Genomic DNA, 19,911 nt, shown 5'->3' with positions numbered 1-19,911 from the left:
CCACTCCCCATCATTCCCACTCCCTGAAGATCTAAAAGAATCGAGACATTTTTGATAAAATCATTATCAATTGGTTGCCACATTTTTAGCCTATTTAATACAAAAAGTCAGAGAACAGAGAAAACAAAATGGAAGCTATAAAATGATGCATGAGGATCACTCAAAAAAGTCATTGCCTAAAAACAGTAGTTCTGTTTTACCCCCAAATGTCTGATAATGACAGTGGTAGGGAAATGAAGGACATTTTCTGTTTAAAGCCAATGAAGACACAAAATTTTCATTGCAGCAGCCCCTCCTTCCCTTTAAGGGGCTTGACAGGGTTCAGACATGTTGGAGAAGAAATCTCCATCTGGCTTAAGTCTGCTTACAGCGAATGTGTGAATGAGGAGATAGATGTTCAGTATTATTACCATTATTATTAGTAGTAGTTGTATTATTAGTAGTATTCTGTCCCTGGACTTGGAGTCCTGTTCCTTCACTGGAGAACTTCCCTACTTTGAGTATTTGGGGGTGCAGTGCCAGCTCCCACGAGAAAAGGCGCCAGACGACGACTTAAGCTCATCCATGTAGGCACTTCTGCCCAGGATGTCAAAGAAGAATCTAGTGATACGCTGCAGCAGCCGTGATGACAGAAATGGGGATGTAGTCAGCCAAAACGTTGTCACAAAATCTGTGTGGAGATGAGGTCCAGTGCCCTGTGGCGATGGCAATGGTAGTTAAGCTATGATACCCAGAGTTGGGCAGAAAAAGCAACCATTATCTCACTGAACTAATTTTGGGGCTTGACTTTGGCGGTGCCTCTGCCTGCAAAGCTTCCCTGGGCTCCTACTTGGTTTTGAACCTGCTTCTCCAGCTATTTCTTGTGATACGGCATTGTCCAAAGATCATTTTCTTCAATCAACCTAAACTGTTTCATTGCTCCCAACTAAGAAGCCTGGCTAGTATTGAGGTCATGACTGATAATATGATGGTTTTAAAACAAACATAGGACCTAAGTTTGAATTAGTGACCACATCTTTTGTGGTACCAAACAATTGAGTTTTCTTTAGCCGTATGTGTTAATGCAAGTTTGGTGCACCAAGGGAAGCATATACTTTCATTAGAGGTAAGAAAAAGAGAAAGATATATGTTTGAGGAATGACAGTAAAAGAGTTTATGATCTTTTCCTGGGGTTCAGGAGAGTTGGGGAAGAGAAAAAAAGAGGGAGAGAGAGAAAGAGAGAGAGAGAGAAAGAGAAGATCTGCAGGAAATTTATAGTAAAAAGAAATAATCAAGGGACTCTTCAGAGCGAGGATACCTAATTCTGAAATTTAACATGGGGTCACAACATAATCACACTTCTATCCAATTTCCCTCTCGCTGTCACACCATGCTATATAGAGCCAAGATATTGGGAAAACTCTCTGTGCCGATTGATGCTATGGAGGAAAGGTAGATTCATTATTAACAGAGATCAATAATTCACCATGGGAAAGAGATCAAAGTCAAGACTGACCAGGAAATATGTGAGATTTCTCAAAACTATTATTATGATTATTATTATTGCAGGAGGGGAGCCAGGTTCTCCACAATATTTGGAATGCAGGGCTTAGTGTTTGCCTTCAGATATGAAAGAAACATGGAAGCCCCATTTTGCAGGCATTCTAAAGAACACCAAGCAACTAAGATGGATGTCATCTCCGTAATACTCGCGACAAAGAAATTCCTTTACAACGTGTGTCTTCTAGGCCATTTTATCATAGTGCTGAGACTAAGATGACAGTAAAGACTTGGAAAAACGATTTTCTCATTGCATACATTTCAAATTTACAGAAACCCGGTCCCAAAGAATCTTCCCAAACAGATCCATAGAGGGTATGGAATGAGATGAGAAGAGGAAGTATAATGCCCAGGTCAGTGTCTACCATGAACTCTCATAGACATTTTGGTTATTCCTAAAGGCCCAGTGAGATTGTGTCCTATCTTCTTCCTGAGCTAGGCATTGGAATCGAGAACAACAACAAAATAATGACCAAATACACATCTAGGGAACGGACGCTTATTCTACAAAATGAGGTGATTAAAGTTCTGTGTTGCCTGAATGGGATTCTCCCATCCATTTGGAAGGCTTTGCTTTCCCACACAACTGATGTATGAGGACGATCGGGATGCAAGTGGTCAGGAGTAGGGGAGGAAGCATCTAACTCACCTTGACAAATCAGGAAATGCATCATGCAGGAGTCACTTAGTCTGAGTCTTGGAGATTATTTGTTAATTCACCAAGAAGTGATGGGAGGGATACCATATTTTCTTTTATTCCACAATATCCATTGAGTGTTTTGGGCATGCTCTGTGCTGTGATATGGAGTTTAGAAAAGAAGAACATGCTTTCCCTCTAGATCTACCAATCTAATGGAAAAAAAAATAAACTTTACACAACTACTTTCATAAATACGATGAGTGCAATGGTAGAAAAATTTTAAAAATGGTAGAAAACCATTAAAATATGGTAGAAAAGTCTAGGTTGCTGTTGGTTAACAAAATAAGGACATTAATTTACACTGGGACCATAGGGAAGATTGTATTGAAGAAGGGATCATATATATATATATATATATATATATATATATATATATATATATAAGATCAGATCTGGTTAAGTGAAGGGTGACTGGAAGGATGTTCCTTGGAGAGCAAAGACCAAATGGGGAGCCCTTGGGGATTAAATGTGTGGTCATCCAAGGAACTGAGGAAGTGTCAGTTGGACTGAGAAAGCCACAGTTGCCTGAGTTGCCTGAGGAAGGCACAGAGAGGCCTCAGAGGGAATTGACCCTACTGGCAACTTGATCTGGGACTTCTAACCTCTAATAGTACGGAGGAAAAAAAAATGTGTTGCTTAGGTCACCCAGTCTCTGGTGTTTCATTACAGTTGGTCTAGCAAACTAATGTAGGTTCCAAAGTGCTTTACCAACAGGTGAAACAAGATTTGCCTAAATATTTATTTTCAAAATTAAAGCTTGTGATACACACAATTCGATCTGATTTATATTAAAAAATGTGATGGTCACCGGGAAATGTTCTAGAAATAAGGAGCCCCAGAAATGGAGATTTCGTCTGGATTAAGTTAAAATAGTCAGGTCTGAGTCAGTACGGTGGTATCAGAGAAGGAAAAGAGAGAATTGATTCACGAAGTATTCAGAAACTGGAATTAAATAGACTTTATGACCCCTGAGATTTTTTCATGAGCAATGACTTATCTTTTCCAAGTAGATTAAGGAAAATTAACTTAACTGGGGCAGAGGGGAGAAAACTGCAAGATGTCATATATGGATTGACTTTAGTTGAAGTATCAAGTGACCATCTAAAGGAGATGTCCAGTAAGGACTTGTAATCTCCAGTAAGAATTTGTCAATGGAGCTTGTAGTTTGAAATGAAGACAGTCTGCTATAAATACAGGACTGTGGTCACTCATGAATATTTAGAAGAATGTTTCAAGAGAAAAATTGTATATCATGTTCTCATTCTGCCAGAGGAAAAAAAAAATGTTTTCCAGAAATTGTGTCATTATCACTTTTAGAGTTTAGATAAAAAATCTTCTTTTTGGAATAGTTTGGTTGATAACCAAAATCCAAACCAAAATCAACAACTACGTTAAATGCTATGAGGAACACACACACACACACACACACACACACACACACATTAAACTAAATGAAGCTTTGCCCTAGGAGTAACAAAAACAAAACAAGACAACCACAATGACATAAATACAGTAAAGTCACAGAAATGACGAGAGAGAGAGAGAGAGAGAGAGAGAGAGAGAGATGTTTGCCAGGAAACATCAAAGGAGCAGTAGTCATGGCAGACAAATATGAATGGAGAAAATCTCAAAGATTAGGATGCAATTCACATGAATTTGAATGCGGATAGTATTTGGCTAGTCATAGAAAATAAAACACCTAGAGAGCAGGAGAGGATATCCCAGGAGGCCATCATGAAGATTTAATGCCAAGAAGAAATAGGAAATATGGTTTGGGAGAGACTGTGAACAATTTAAAGTTAGAAGAATTTTCCCAAGAGAAATTATACACAATAAGTAGCTGCAGGATGATTGAGACCACAGAGACCCCTTCTTAGCTCAGGATGTGTGGACTTAGAAAGAACACAAATGTAGCCTTCTGTCTTATTTACTCTCTGCTAAACAGGAATTTTATTATGTATGATGTGAAAATAAATGGCAATGGTCCACAGGTAAATATGGTCATATTTTCTTGAAATAATACTGTACGGGCCAGTGATTGTGACTGTTGTCAAAACATTCGATTTAAACTGACATTGGCTAGGTGTGCCTGGGTGGCTCAGATTGTTAAGAGCCTGACTCTTGATTTCAGCTCAGGTAATGATCTTGAGGTTGTGAGATCGAGTCCCACGTCAGGCTGTGGGCTCACAGTGAGGCATCTGCTTGGAATTCTCTCTCTCTCCCCCTCTCTCTCTGCCTCTCTCTCTCTCACCCTCTCTCAAAATAAATACATATACATTAAAATGTTATTAAAAATAAAACTGACCTTTTCTAGAACATAATATTATGTAGTCAAACTCTGTATAAGACATTTCCCAAAAGATGAGTACACTGAGAAGTTGCTATGTCTTACCGATACCTAAGGAGTCAACTCAGTTGGCATCTGTCCAACTGACTCCAGTGTCGGAATTGTGGGCTTTAGAAGCATAAATTTCTCACAAGTGTCATGACAGCCAGTGCTGCATTGGGTACATGGTCCAGAAGAGAGTGGAACTTAGTAGTAATAGGGCAATATACCCTCGGGACAATGTGTCACAGGGCTGTTCCAAGAGCTTGTAGGTTTACCTCTGAAAGAAACAATGTGTTTATTTCTTTAATAAATTTTAATCAGCAGGATAAACAAGCAAACAGTTCAGGCTTACTCTGCAGGAAATATTCTGCCGACAAAATCTTGGAAACTACGTCCAATGCTGTCTTAAAATAAAGGTTAAGAACTGTTCCATTCAAAAGTGAAACAGTGCGTCCAAAGTGCTGGCAACAGGTGGCTGTAGGATCAGTGGTTTAAATTTATGTTGACACATCTCCCCTTCTTCACACCGGAAACAAATATAGTGCTATTGTGGTCCTTTCCCCCTTTAATATCTAGTAGGCATTAAAAGCCTGCAGAGTGGCTGCTAATCTTTGCATATATGTAAATAAACTCATCAAAGATAGTAAAGCCATCTGTCATGTCCATGTGAGGCTCACAGGATAAAGAGAGAGTTGGAAATAAGCAAGACCTCTGACGAGGTCTATATACATTAAAGGTGTGGGTATAATATATTATGCATATATATTTTGTACACGTTTATAATATATATTATATGTATACATACATATATATTATGTATATGTATATAATATACAATATAATTATATATATTACATATATATGTATATTATATATACATATATATATAATTTGAACCCAGGGGAAGCTTGTAAGCAAGCTCAGGTGACCTATAACCTATAGCAGAGCCAATAAACGGACCCCAGCCTAGGTCAGCTAAACAACACCCCACTTGCAGGTTCATGATTAGGAAGCAAATATTCACCATCCAAAATCATTCAGATTCATGATGGTTGTTACACAGCATCATTGCAGCCATAGCTAATTAATAGTTGAGTCAATGACTAAGGAAAAATTTGGTAAATCTGAAACGAGAACAGAATTCACGGAGATGTTCACAAAGCGTGAGACCGTGCGATCGCTGAAACAAGAAAACAAAGAAAAGAAAATTAGAGCAACAGGGTTAAGTAAGGATTGATTAAAGTAATAAAACTAGGCTGAATGAAACTTGAAATCAGTGCGCTGAGCTGTTGTATGTGTCAATAGACTATAATTCTTGAAAACAAACAAACACATAAACCAACGGTTCAGCTGTGTGGTAAAAACACCCCCCGCAGAGTTGCCTGGTTCCCTAGGTTCATACTGATATTAATACCTACATCCCTGCTACTGCTCACAAATTGATTACTCACGTTTTTCCTAAAACTGACAAAATGGCTATGACATTTGTTAGGCAGAGCATGGGATGAAACTGAGTAGTCCATTTCAACTAGGCTGAATCCCGTGAAGGAGCAGGAGAAGGGCAAAACCATAAGAGCAGATGACTCTTCATTGAAGGATGCAAATCCATTTCTCTTACACAAATGGCAACACTCTTCTATCACCTGAATCTGCTTTGCTACCTGGGCCACCCAGGATCTGGACACCTCTCTCAGGGTAAGATCATCACTCTTCTTGGTCCTACCAAAATTTTCAAAACTACGACACAGCCAGGCAAAGTGGATCTTGATCCCTTTGGCTGGACTGCAAGTTTTGCCTCAAAACTCTGGTACCTTTTAGTCAAGAAATATATTATTACCGGGGCACCTGGGTGGCTCAGTCGGTTGAGCATCCGACTTCGGCTCAGGTCATGATCTCACCGTCCGTGGGTTTGGGCCCCGCGTCGGGCTCTGTGCTGACAGCTCAGAGCCTGGAGCCTGCTTTGGATGCTGTGTCTCCCTCTCTCTCTGCCCCTCCCCCGTTCATGCTCTGTCTCTCTCTGCCTCAAAAATAAATAAACATTAAAAAAAAAAGAATTAATGAAAAAAGAAATATATTATTGCCTCTAGTCTCAAGGATAAATCCTTCCCATATTTTGTGTAGCTAGTATATTTGGAGATAACTCATTAATTTATTCATGCACACAGTGATATTTATTGAGGGCCTACCAACATGCACTGAACAAGTAAGTGAATGGTTAAAAAATAAATTAAAAAAAAAAAAAAGTAACTCCATGGGTCCTTCTCTCAAAGAAAGTATAAACCAGTGAATAAAGAAGAAATGTCCAAGGGTAAGTTTAATGTTAGAAAACAACAAGATAGAATTGCAAAGCAGGAGGCAGGAAACATCATTGTACGATTCAGGGGTGAGGGAACTTGTCACAGAGGAAGCACATTTTTATTTGACCCTTGAAAAAAGAACTTGATATGATTTGGTTGCATGAAGAACAGAAAACCTTTTTATGCTGATACAGTGCCTGGTCCAAAACTGTGGAGATGGACGTATGTGCATGTCGAGGTAGTTGTGATAAAGCAAATTTGGTTGCAGTGTAGGTTCCTTCCGGATAAAAGTGGCCAACAAAGTAAAAATTAAAAAAAAAAAAACACACACACACACACACATAAAATAAAAGCCAAGAATGAGGCCCTATTAGGTTCAGAGCACTGGTTGGTATCTACAGAATACATCAAAAGAGGCCAGAATCTTTATACATTCAAGGATTCATAAGGACCTAAAGCCATAAGAGCTTCCCCTGGCTTAGGTTTAAGGTAAAGAAGATGCCTCCCTCAAACACACAAGAATGATCACTGGAAAACGCTATAGTAACGGAAACAGAGCACCCCAGTCAGATGGTGGGGAGCTAAGTGGGTTCCAAACATGAAGAGGTAGATGTCCGAGCAGTCCATGAAGTAGAGCGCTATCAGGATTGGGGACCATGCAGTATGGAGAAACTAATCAATTCTTAGTAGGATTAATATTTATTGAGATCCTACCATGTGCCATCTGACCTCTGGGAACTAAGCGATGGGTGAGGCAGGCAGGCAAGTAAGTGGGACTGTGGATTGGTGGAAAGAAGACTTATGTTAGAGTGACAGTCGTTCTTTCCCACCAAATCCAAATACAGTTTTCGAAGCTCATTTCCTCCTTGTCTTCTAAGCATGGGGGCAATTGCGGACCCCAAGAGGGCAAAGGCAATGCAGTGATCATTTTATTTCTTGGCCTTGCCCATTAGGGTTCTGAAGACCAGTTGTAGAATATCCGGTTAAGGAAGAGACATGAGTCCGCATCAATCACATATGCCTGCTTAGGCAGTGCAGTCCGGAAAGGTCCCAAATTAAAGAATAAAGTCAAGAGAAAACATGGTTTGAGCCAAATTAGCAAGATAAGCAGACTGCAGAAGAAGGAGCAGTCAGGATGGTGAAGGAAGTTGAAGAAGTGGAGCACGGGATGGCATTGACGGGTGAAGCAGGGCAGTTCATGAGCCATATCTAAGAATCGACAACATCCATGAGATATTCATTTTATGTGAAGTTCAACTTGACCCTGTCACTGCACAGATAAGTCAGTAAAGCTATCATGCAGGTAGCAGACCTCCAGACACAAAGCAAGGGTTCCAAGACACATCTCTAGACCAAAAATGGAGAGCCGAGACGAAAAGAATACAGAGCCATTTGCCAAAGAGAGCAGAGAGAGTCTTGGACAACAAAGATCCTGGGTGTAGGCAAGAGATCAACATCGATTTAGTGCTGAGGAGAATTGGGGCTGAAAACTTGAAATACTTTGCATACTTTTAGTCCATCCAGACTTGGGAAAAGGCTGATGTTCAACACCAAGGGCTGCAAGGGACTGTGTGACTTGGGAGGTTAATGTGGAAATTAATCACTGAAATGGATGGTTATGGGGTATAAGATTGGCCGTATGATGGATCCGAAGATGAATTCGAGAAGCAGGTATCAGACACATGGAGATGGGATAGGAAGGTTCTAAGTCCATCGAAGCAGGAGGTCAAGATTGTACCTCAGCCTGAGAGACTATGGCAATGGGAAGGAAGGATGGGTCTGACAACATTATAAAGGAAAACTCCCAAGGCATTAACCAGGGAAGACATATATCAAGAAAGGAGCGGGAAAAGACCAAACTAAGACTCTTTCTGGTAACCTCTGCTCCTTAACAAAAGTTATCACTTACTGTGTGCCAGGAACGGTGCTATGTGCTTTTGGTTTACTTTGAAACCTGAGATGAAAATTAATGAAATAACTGAACCAATACTTTTACCTGAGCACGGAGCCATGGTGGTGGCCATCTTTTTCTCCCCTCCGCCCTTCATGTCTGCCTCTCTCCTTTGCTAGTTTACTTGGGAGAAATTCCTCAATAAGTCACTTCCTCACGAACTGTCAACACAGGGCCTCTTCTGGGTCACTTAAGAAAGTGCTGGAACCAGAGCGCCTGGGTGACTCAGTCGGGTTGAGGGTCTGACTTCAGCTCAGGCTGTGATCTCTCAGTTCATGGGTTTGAGCCCCGCATCGGGCTCTGTGCTGACAGCTCGGAGCCTGGAGCCTGCTTCGGATTCTGTGTCTCCCTCTCTCTCTGCTCCTTCCCAGCTTGCGCTCTGTCTCTCTGTCTCTCTCTTTCATAAATAAATAAATAAATAAATAAATAAATAGGAAAATGAAAGTGCTGGAACAAAACTTGAGTTCCGGGTCATTTCACTCCAAACCTCTGCTCCTAACTCAGTAATGCAATGTGGTAAATGTGCGAGGGCAGATGAGCCTTCAACACTGCCTCACCTAACCCCATAACACCCCCTAAGTCCCTCCTGGCTGTCTACACTCATATCAATAACAAAAGTAAAAGTATCCAAAATGTTAATATTAAAGCACAGAACACCTCTGGCTGAGGGAAATTATTGATAAAAGTGTTAAGTCACGAGATGGACACATTTTTCTTCAAATTCACCAAATTTAGAGAGTCGAGAAGCTTAAATTGAAAAACACCATTGACAGGGGCACCTGGGTGGCGCAGTCGGTTAAGCGTCCGACTTCATCCAGGTCACGATCTCACGGTCCGTGAGTTCGAGCCCCGCGTCGGGCTCTGGGCTGATGTCTCAGAGCCTGGAGCCTGCTTCTGATTCTGTGTCTCCCTCTCTCTCTGCCCCTCCCCCGTTCATGCTCTGTCTCTCTCTGTCCCCCAAAAAATAAATAAACGTTGAAAAAAAATTAAAAAAAAAAAGGAAAAAGAAAAACACCATTGACAGATTAAGAAATCAGGTTAAAAAAGAGTAGGTACTACCCTAACAGAGCCAAGGAGGCCTTACTCTTTGTGCATGTTTTATCTTTAGATGTGAAAGAAAAGAAAAAGGAAGGAAGGAAGGAAGAGAAAGGAAGAAAGAAAGAGAGAAATGAAGAAAGAAATACTACTTCAAGGTAAAATACTCTATTTTATCTATTTTATTACTCTATAAGTTATTATTAATTTATTGTTAATACTCTATAAAATATCTATTTTATCACAGTACCTATTTGAAATTATAGCCATTTCTAAGACTTTAGAGTCTCTATTTTTTATGGATATTCTTCTGACTACGTGGTTTGATCCTTCTGCCCTATGGTGAGAAAACTTTGCTGCCTGGTGGTGGCAGAATGGATAAAAACCCAGGTAAGCTGGTGACTCTCCCCAGCCTTGGAAAAGAATGTCTCCCACAGAGTCTTCAGCAGTAGCTCATTTATATAGTAATTGACCAGGTTGTCTTATAGAGTCGATTACCATTTGTCAAGCATTAAAAACACTCCTTAAATTGTGCTACTGGATTCCTGCAGGGATACGATTAAACATTTAATCATTTAATTAATCTAAACGACACACAAACAAACAAAAACTATGCCCCAAACTTCTCCTCACAGCCAAGGTCACGTTCATGTCCCAGGAAGAAAATTGACAAGATCAAAACCCGGTGGACAGACACTTAAACCATGATTAACAGAGATCCTGCTTTCTCTGGAAAAAATGATGCACTTCCAGAAACTAAACCACACTCCGATATCTACTTTGCTACTTTGTGAGATGGCTCATTCACTGTTTACATGACCCTTGGGAGCACTCTTAAGGCCAAATAAAGCCATTAATTTTTCCTTGAGCTTAGTCAGAATATTAAAGATAAGTGACGGAGACAGCATAAAGGCATGGGGATAAAACATCGGAGATGAAGGCTCCAATACTATATCTCACTGAGGAATTCTCCGTGTGAAGGGCTCATTAAGTCGGGACACGAGGCTGTGCCTCACCATGGCAGGCAGGACAAGAAGAGGGGAACCCACGGCTGAGTCTTTGCTGAGGTGGGGGAGTGGGATCGCCTTCCTGCCGGGGTGGCCATGCCCTCCGAAGGCTTCTGGGTGTTGACCACATAAGCACAGTGGCTTCTTCAGCATCACGAAGTAGAAATTCAGGGACACAAAGAATTCTGATGAATGACAGGGTGTATGTATTATCAGGTCTAGGAACCGAATGCTGCCAAAATGGGTCTCTGTTTTTACTTTTTTTAAGTTTATTTATTTTGAGAAAGAGAGAACGAACAGGGTGGAGCAGAGAGAGAGGGAGAGAGAGAATCCCAAGCAGGCTCCGCACTGTCAGCACAGAGCCCGATGGGGGGCTCCAACTCAAACCAGGAGATCATGACCTGACCAGAAACCACGAGTCAGATGCTTAACCAACTGAGCCACCCAGGCACTCCAGGTCTCTGTTGTTAAACCTTCCACCTTTGCCTGCTGCTAAGGAAGGGAGGAGACACAGATAAGACAGCCAGGACGCACGTGTTTGTCCCTTGGTCTGTCCATGCACCCTTTGCGCTCAAAGCACGGGGATTTGTGGTTTCCTCCTATCGGGCCGTCCCCCACACTTTTCCCCTTCCGCCAAACATCTTGAAAGATCACTACCCTCCACATGTAGGACCTAAGTGCAAGTTACGTATCCTCTCAGTGGTGACGTTAGTCCTTCCTTCCCTCCAAACTTCCAAATGATACTTCTACCTTTTCTGTTCCGCTCCGAGCCTGGCTCGCACTTTGCACTAGCTCCGAGGTTCCCCAGAAAACATGAGATCAGCTACATCTATCTCAAGACAATTGATGTTACAGCGGTGCAGATTGGAGGCCGGGAAGCCGACAGCACCAGAGGCCATTAACTTTCTTTCCCAAAATCACCTTTCTCATTAGATTTGAAAAATGTGTTTGAGAACAGCAGCTTATGGCAGTCGACTAGATAAAACTTCAGAAAGATAGTACACACAAGGAAAGGTGAGACAAATTGCAATGATAAGGTATGTCAGCAGAGGGCTGATGTTGCAAGAATATAGTGTCTTTGTATCTGTAGCCATTCATTAAGCAAGGTTATGTCAGGGCTGTTGGCAGAGAGAAACGGAGACTCCAATATACCCAGAAGCCGCCGAAAGTAATTACTGGACTTCTGTATCCCTCCCTCAGACTACTCATTGGCACTGGTATATTCATTTGCAAAAATATACATGCCAGAAAAAATATTTTGAAAATAATTATTTTCAACACGGTAACAAACAATTGATAATCTGAACATAACGACACAGTCCCCATTATGATATTGGTTCTGCCTCAGGAAAAAAAAAAAAATGTGTCTGATTATTAACCCCGAATAATCACGAGATTCCAAAGGTGTCTTATTAGCTTAGGAAACAAGAGTTACGTTTCTATGGGAGTTTGGGGGGCGGGGGGGGGGGTTGGGGAAGACACTTAAAATGAAAACAATTCTGTTTCCACTGTTAAGCTCTGATTGGTATATATCAGCACATATGATTCATCTGTAATGATGTCAGTATTCAATCCTTTCTTTCTTCTTATATTTTTTTTTAATTTTTTTTTTCAACGTTTATTTATTTTTGGGACAGAGAGAGACAGAGCATGAACGGGGGAGGGGCAGAGAGAGAGGGAGACACAGAATCGGAAACAGGCTCCAGGCTCTGAGCCATCAGCCCAGAGCCTGACGCGGGGCTGGAACTCACGGACCACGAGATCGTGACCTGGCTGAAGTCCGACGCTTAACCGACTGCGCCACCCAGGCGCCCTCTTCTTATATTTTTAATCAATTTTTAATTTTTACCGGTGAAACAGTGGCAGGTTCCTGTTGAGAAGGGAAATGTCTGTATAACCCACCAAGCGTATTAGGAATAAGGCCAATTCTTATCTAAGAGAATTTTAGTTATATTTTTTTAATTAAAAAAATTATGTTTATTCATTTTTGAAAGACAGAAACAGAGAACAAGCAGGGGTGGGGCAGAGGGAGAGGGGGACACAGAATCCGTAGCAGGCTCCAGGCTCCGAGCTGTCGGCGCAGAGCCCGACGTGGGGCCGGAACTCACGGACCGCGAGATCATGACCTAGGCCGAAGGCGGACGCTCAACCGACTGAGCCACCCGGGCGCTCCTCTCATACCCACTCAGAAAGGTTGCTTCTGCGAGTGAATATTCTCACGTATCTGCTGGATCATTACATGTGTGAACACATAGGGCTCAATACCCTTCACAATCACAGCGTGCGAATACACAAAAGCCTCCACGTCCCTGCCAAGCTAATGATTCACTTCTCTGCTCTCTTTGAAAGATGTCACAACCTTCTAGAAAATGGAAACTGAGGGGCGCCTGGGTGGCGCAGTCGGTTAAGCGCCCGACTTCAGCCAGGTCACGATCTCGCGGTCCGGGAGTTCGAGCCCCGCGTCGGGCTCTGGGCTGATGGCTCAGAGCCTGGAGCCTGTTTCCGATTCTGTGTCTCCCTCTCTCTGCCCCTCCCCCGTTCATGCTCTGTCTCTCTCTGTCCCAAATAAATAAACGTTGAAAAAAAAAAATTAAAAAAAAAAAAAAAGAAAATGGAAACTGAAGCAAAGCTAAAGGGCTAGTCTTTCGTGGAGGGTGCAATCTCAGGCAAGGGTGAGGAGGGAAACCAAGTATAAGATTATGTATTATCAAGCCACTTAATGCAGAAACATAGCTGATTGCTCAGTTGCATGCTCTGTCTCCAGCGGGCCAAAAAGAAAGACCCTATCTGGGAACCATCTGTTAGTACAAGAAGGGGGGGGGGTGAATTTATCTACGGGGTTCCCTCACATGTCCCTTGTGTCACGGGGCAAGATTGGTATCGCAGGGCATTAATTCCATATGTTGTATTCTATTACCTGGACCTTTGGAAAGCTACTGGGAAGTCAGATGTCATGCCCTGAAGTGTGAGACTTCATCTGAATCCAAACCAATGGCAAGAGCCCAGGTCACTCCCTTCAGTTCAGCTCTCAGGTAGGGTCAGGGTGACAGCCTCACTTTGGCTCGCTCTGCGTCAGGACTGAAGGGAACCTTTGCTGCCCATGGCACTTACCCCGGTCGAAGACCCCTGGAGAATGGGCCAGAGGACTGTGACCACGGGCGGTGGCAGCTGTGGATGATCTAAGACCAAGACCCACGAAACAGGTAAGGCAAAGCAGAGGGGAAGTTACGTGTAACTTGTGCCTGATTGAAAAGCACAGTCCCTGCTCACTCAACTGTCTGCACTCAGCCAGTGATTTTCAAAACACCCGCTCCAGTGGTCAGTGGACCTCTTCTTCATTCTCACCCCGTCAAAAGTACTGAGTCTTTTCTACCGAAGAGATTGCCCCCTCATGTTTGAATCACTTGCTTGCCTTCCTGCAGACCAAATTCGCATTTTTCTGCTACCTGCTCTTTGTTTCTTTTCATTTGTTGTTGTTGTTGTTGTGGCTGTTCCTCAATCTCTCTGCTGGCTACGTCTTCTTTTCTGAGATTTCTAAATGTTTAAGTATCAAGACTCCATCCTTGGGCCCGTTCTGTTCTCTCCGTACACCTTTGTGCGTGTGTGTGCTATTATCTAAGTTGCAGTAAATTCTCTTGCTTTGCTGACAGTGCCCGCATTAATTTCTCCGGTTTCAGCCCACCTTTGAACTCATTTCTCATGGACTGAACTGTTCCCTCATCATTTCCTCTGTACTACCTTCAGATCTTAACTCAAATAAATACCCAAATGAATAAGTTCATGGAAAAGGAATCTTGAAGGACTGGTAGGAAAGAGTCTCCACTTTTCATAGTCATCAGGAAGGTATAAATTAAATCACTGATTATATACAATGTCACAACCTCTGTAGTAACGAAAAAAGCAAAAAACAAAAGGCAAAAAGCTAGCAAGGATTCTGGCCTGGCATAGAAGGTGATTATGATGCGAGGAAACGAAGTCCAAGGTGGCCCTTTACTCTTAACACTTGGGAGATCAATCAGGTGATATGGTAAACTGGAAAATTCACCTGCCCTATGACACATCAGACTTCACTTCACCTGTCTAAAAAAATGGTCTAGTGAGAGGTTATCTCGAGTGACTACACGTACTCTGTGTCTACAACATGCCTGTGTTTCCTTTTAATTAGCTTCATTAAAGTATAATTGATAGACAAGAAAACCTATTTAATGTAAATGAGTTGATGACTTTGTATACATGCAAATACATGTGCAACCATCGCTATAATCAAGATAATAAACATATCCGTCCCCTCCAAAAGTTTCCTCCCTCCTCCCCCCTTTTTTTGTGCTAAAAACATGTAACGTGAGAGCTACCTTCCCATCAAATTAAGTGCACGCTCCAGTATGGTTCAAATAGGCACTCAGTCGTGCCGCAGATCTTCTGACCTTACTGCGTGGGTCCCTTAAGTGACAAGTAGGTTTCCTACAGAATCAGTCGCTGTAGTAAAACACAGAAACAAGCAGATTTTACATTAATGGCGGAACGGATTAATGTTGATATATTTACACCATTAAATACGGAACAACTTAGGGTAACTCTTAAGGCTGTAAGGGTAAGCGAAAATGACAAGTTGAAGAGTGTGCACATTAATGCCCTGAGGGAAGGTCTTACACATCTCCAGCCTACTAAAAATAGATTGGCCCGGAGAGAAATGCACTGTCGTTGACATAATGTGACTTTTGTAAGGAAGGAGAGAAATGGGTCCAGGTAGACGACTAACAGAACCCGAGCTGTCTGTATTAACATTTTATTTCATTAAAAAGAAGCTTTGAAGGAAAACAAAAACAAACAAACAAAAAACATTTGAAAATCTGTACAAGTAGACAGAAACCGACCTTTATCAATGGCTCACTATGTGCCAGTTTTCTGATTCAGAGCATACACTCCAGAGCCAGAAATCTGGGTTTGAATCCCAGCTCTGCCTTTCCCCAGATGTATTGCTTTGAATAAGTTAGGTGGCTTTCCGAAGAGTTGGTCTGTATGTCTGTGAAGTAAGGATTGTGGTAATATCGACCTCTCAGCATTCTTGTGATCATTTAATTGCGTGATTTATTTATGAAGTGTTTTACACAGCGCCTGGTATGAATAGCTGTTCTAGAAACGTGAGTTATTCTCATCAGGCTAAGAACCCGGGCAGTCTGTCTGCAAACTCCCCCCATGCTGGTTGAAGGAGAAAACCAGACGGACAAAATTATAATGAGGATGCACCGCTTTTTATTTTTTTCTTTTCATCTTGAAAATACACCCACCGCTGACTGAGGTCATCGGCAGGGGAATCACTGGTCTATTCTGGATTAATTAGCACGAGGCCTTAGGCAGGGGTCAGGCTTGGTGAGTTGTCTCCCGTCAACTGACACATAGTATCTTGTTCATAAATCTAAGCAACTTAAAATAGGACATCTGACCAGCCTTTCTTGTCTTGCACTATCTGAGTACTAAACGGTAAGATATTATTTCAAAACTATTCACTAATGCAGTTGTATCATTGTGTTGTCTAAATGACACTGGAGCTGAATTATCAAACTGAAAAGAAAAACTTCAGTCAGCTGTCAACATCAGCCTAAGGATGGTATATTTACCAGATGACAGACATAGAAGCTAACAGCTCTGTAAATACAGAATATAAAATTTGCTGAATTTGAGTCTGTTTCCCAAATTTGCACTTAATTTTTTTTTCCCCCGGCATATTTGAATATACAGCAGAATTGAAGGTTAAGGAAGAGATAGGGAAGATTCTTGCAAGAATCATTTAAACTAAAAGACCGTTCTGTGCCTGGCCTAGTTACCAGCTTTCTGCTGAGGTGGCATTCTGGGGAGCGTTCCCCCTCGCCAGCACATGCTTTTGTATTTATTCCCCAGGTTTTTCTCATTTCAACTTTTACATGGTTTCCTTCTATAATTCCTCAGGGGCCACCTGGCCTCCTTTTTGGACTAAATGCTTGGGCTGCTACTGAAGGGGAACTGGTAGCCACCTGTGCTCAGAGACACCCTCCCTCAGCCTTCATAAAATGGCTGCGGGGCCCACAGAGCAACCCCGCTTGCCCCCTCCACCCCAGGATGCAGGCTTCTTGCTCTCTCCACTTGCCTACCACAGTCTGACTGAGTGAGAAATGCTCTAACCTTTTCCCCATCTTTCTTTACGATAACACCAGAGAAGAAGGATAGCTTCAAAATTTCAGATTACTTCAAAAGCGTAGCAACAGACTTTCAGACACAACTCACTTTGATTTTAGAGTGAAATCCGTTGAGGTTGGTTTTTCCCATCGCTATTTGGATGTCTACATCAAAAAAGAAATAAACACAAATAGAAGCTTGTTGACTGGCATTTATACATACACACCGAGGACTGGGTAATAACCTATGAAGATTTTCTTTTCACGGCATCTCTATGGAGGTGTAGTATTTTAACTTAAATTTTGCACCAACCAATTTGCCTTGGAGCATTTTAATTGTGGGTTATCACTGTAAGGCTTGTAAATAAAGTGAGGTCAGGAGCAAAGAGATTGAAATGTTTTCATCTCCAAAAACATGTAAAGAAAATACCCCATGTGGGTAATGGAATGTTTAGTGTCCACTTCAAGAAAATAAACAAACAAAACAGAAAAGCATAACTCTGAAAGGTCATCCCAGGATTGCAGAAAGTTACTCTGTGATTCTTCCATGAAGAGATATTGAAAAGGAAAAAGGCAGGAACACTGTAATCAGAAATCACAGTTGATGAATAGAAAAGTGAATTGTTCCCTCCTAGAACGATTTGAAATTCTGTAGGATATTGGATTGGGTAGGAATTGGCATAAAATTATTTAAGGGCATATTCAGGGCGATTTTGATTAAATTCTGTTTTGAAGTCAAGCTTGTGAAAAGAGAGATTCTCTTTCAACCACTTTTAAAGCTTTCATTTTTAGGGTTGCAATTTCCTGTATTATCACTGATGACCATTACTACTTTTTGGTTGGAAATGGATTACTGAAAATACAAGAGTTAATTTAAAAGGTTTATTCAACACAATGGACTGAAAACGCATACTTTTACTCTTACAAAGGTATATTAGTGTGTAATAACACAACAATGTAGAAGGAAACATAGCTAAAGATGTCATTGTTGTTGTATAAATCTAGCATTTACTCTCTTTATATGTAAAATTTATAGCGTCATCTAATTACTACGGTCGATCACTCCATGAATACTTATCGTACATCTTCTGTGTACTACATTCTGGGCACTGGGGATATAATAGTGGGAAAAAAAAAAAAAAAAACAGACAAAAGCTCTGTCCTCACCCAGAGCTCCTTGATAAAGAAGCACAGACAATAAGCAGGCGTGTGTGTGTCTGTGTGTGTGTTGTACACAGAAGTTTCATATGGTAATAATAATACTAAAGGATAAATGGACCGTCAGAGTTGGAAGTTACAGTGTTAGATAGGGTGCCCAAGAATGGCCTCATTGGGAAGATGACTTCTGAATAAAATCCGCAGAATATGAGGGTGCTAGCCATTTTAACACACGTGGTTTCTAGAAGTAAATCTTGGTGATTCTCACATTGGAGGATCAACAAAGAGGCCAGTGTGTGGAGGCCAGTGTGGATAACAGAAAAAGAGGTATAGGAGAAGGAAAGAGGCACCCGATCCTGCAGGCTTTGCATTTATAAGATTTTTCATTTTAGTTTGCTCTGGGTGAATTGGGAAGGCAGTAAAGACATTTGAGCAGAGGAACTACATTTTAGTTGAATCCCTCTGGCTGCTTTTCTGAGAGGAGATTTTGGGAGCAATACAGGAGCCAGGAGTCCCTGTGGGAGGCTGCTGAGGTATTGTAGCATTTTGGGGATAGATGATGGTGAGACGAGAGGGTGGAACATACTTGAGTTCTGTGTATTTAGTGGCCAGGATTTACTGACAAGTTAGAATAAGAGCCTGGGGACAATAAAATGGGGAAGAATTGACTGACATCAATATCTTCAAGAATGTGGGGGTATATAACTAAGGAGAGGGGAATACAGGAGGAACAGGCCTGTGAACCTCAGGGACTCCCTAGCAGAAATGGATATGCCGATCTGGAGTTCTGGGGAAAGATCAGGGTAGGCTATATCAGTTGGGGATCATCAGCATGTAGATGGCATGCCCGTTAATGACATCAATGAAATAAGCAAGGGAGCGGAGATACATGGGAGAGAGGAGACTCTCCAGGACTGAGCACGGGGCAATGCCACACTGAAAGGACAGGCGATGAGGAGGAACAAGCACAACAGGAGAGAAGAAATAGGAAGAAAAACAGAAGTGATGCCCGGTGAGTATGGCGTCCTGAAAGACACATGAAGGAACTATTACAAGGAAGACAACTATGCCAAATGCCTTTGACAGCGCCTATAGAGTAAGGATCAAGAAATGATCATAGGACTTCATAGTCTTTGGTGAACCTGACAGGCTCACTCAGTTTCAGCACTGTGGGCAAAACTTTGTTAGAGAGCATTCCTAGAAGGATAGGATGCCAGGGGCGGAATATGGACAGCATTTTTGGGGAGTTCTGTTAGAAACACAAGGAGAGTAACAAGGAAGTACCTGGAGGAAAAGGGTGAGGGCACAGATAGAATTCTAAGGTGACTGAAATGATAGCATGAGTGTATGCCAACGAGAAAGATACCTTGGAGAGGCCATAAGAAGGTGGTGATCCAGGAGGGTGAGGAAAGACTTACCTGAGCAGTTCTTGGGGCTTTGGGGAGCAAGAGGCATCCAGCGATAAGGGGAGGGTGTTGGTCTAAGGTCATGTTCCATTACTCATTATAGGCACTTAGGAGAAGAGCTCATTTTCCACCTTAAATTCCTCCACACCCCAACCATCTAGGCACCCTCTGTTCCCTTACGCTGTTTTATTTCCCCATGTGTAATAGTTAATAAATTAAGCTGCAGTTAAAAACAGACCACTCAAGAGGTGCCTGGGTGGTTCAGTCAGTTAAGCATCCGACTCCTGATTTGGGCTCAGGTCATGGTCTCATGGTTCCTAAGTTCGCGCCCCGCCTA

General features: G+C 41.9%; 1 pseudogene; it reads right to left on the bottom strand.

Moving 5' to 3' along the window:
- Nucleotides 1–19,665, bottom strand: part of LOC124508743 (nuclear receptor coactivator 7-like) — a 62,599-nt pseudogene extending 42,934 nt beyond the window's left edge.
- Nucleotides 19,666–19,911: the final 246 nt, after the last annotated feature.

Source organism: Lynx rufus, unplaced genomic scaffold (assembly GCF_022079265.1).
Source record: "Lynx rufus isolate CCGP_SWC_20201006 ecotype Redwood Valley unplaced genomic scaffold, mLynRuf1.p SCAF_1, whole genome shotgun sequence".
Taxonomy (NCBI): Eukaryota; Metazoa; Chordata; class Mammalia; order Carnivora; family Felidae; genus Lynx; species Lynx rufus.
This window is presented reverse-complemented; position numbering and strand designations above follow the sequence as displayed.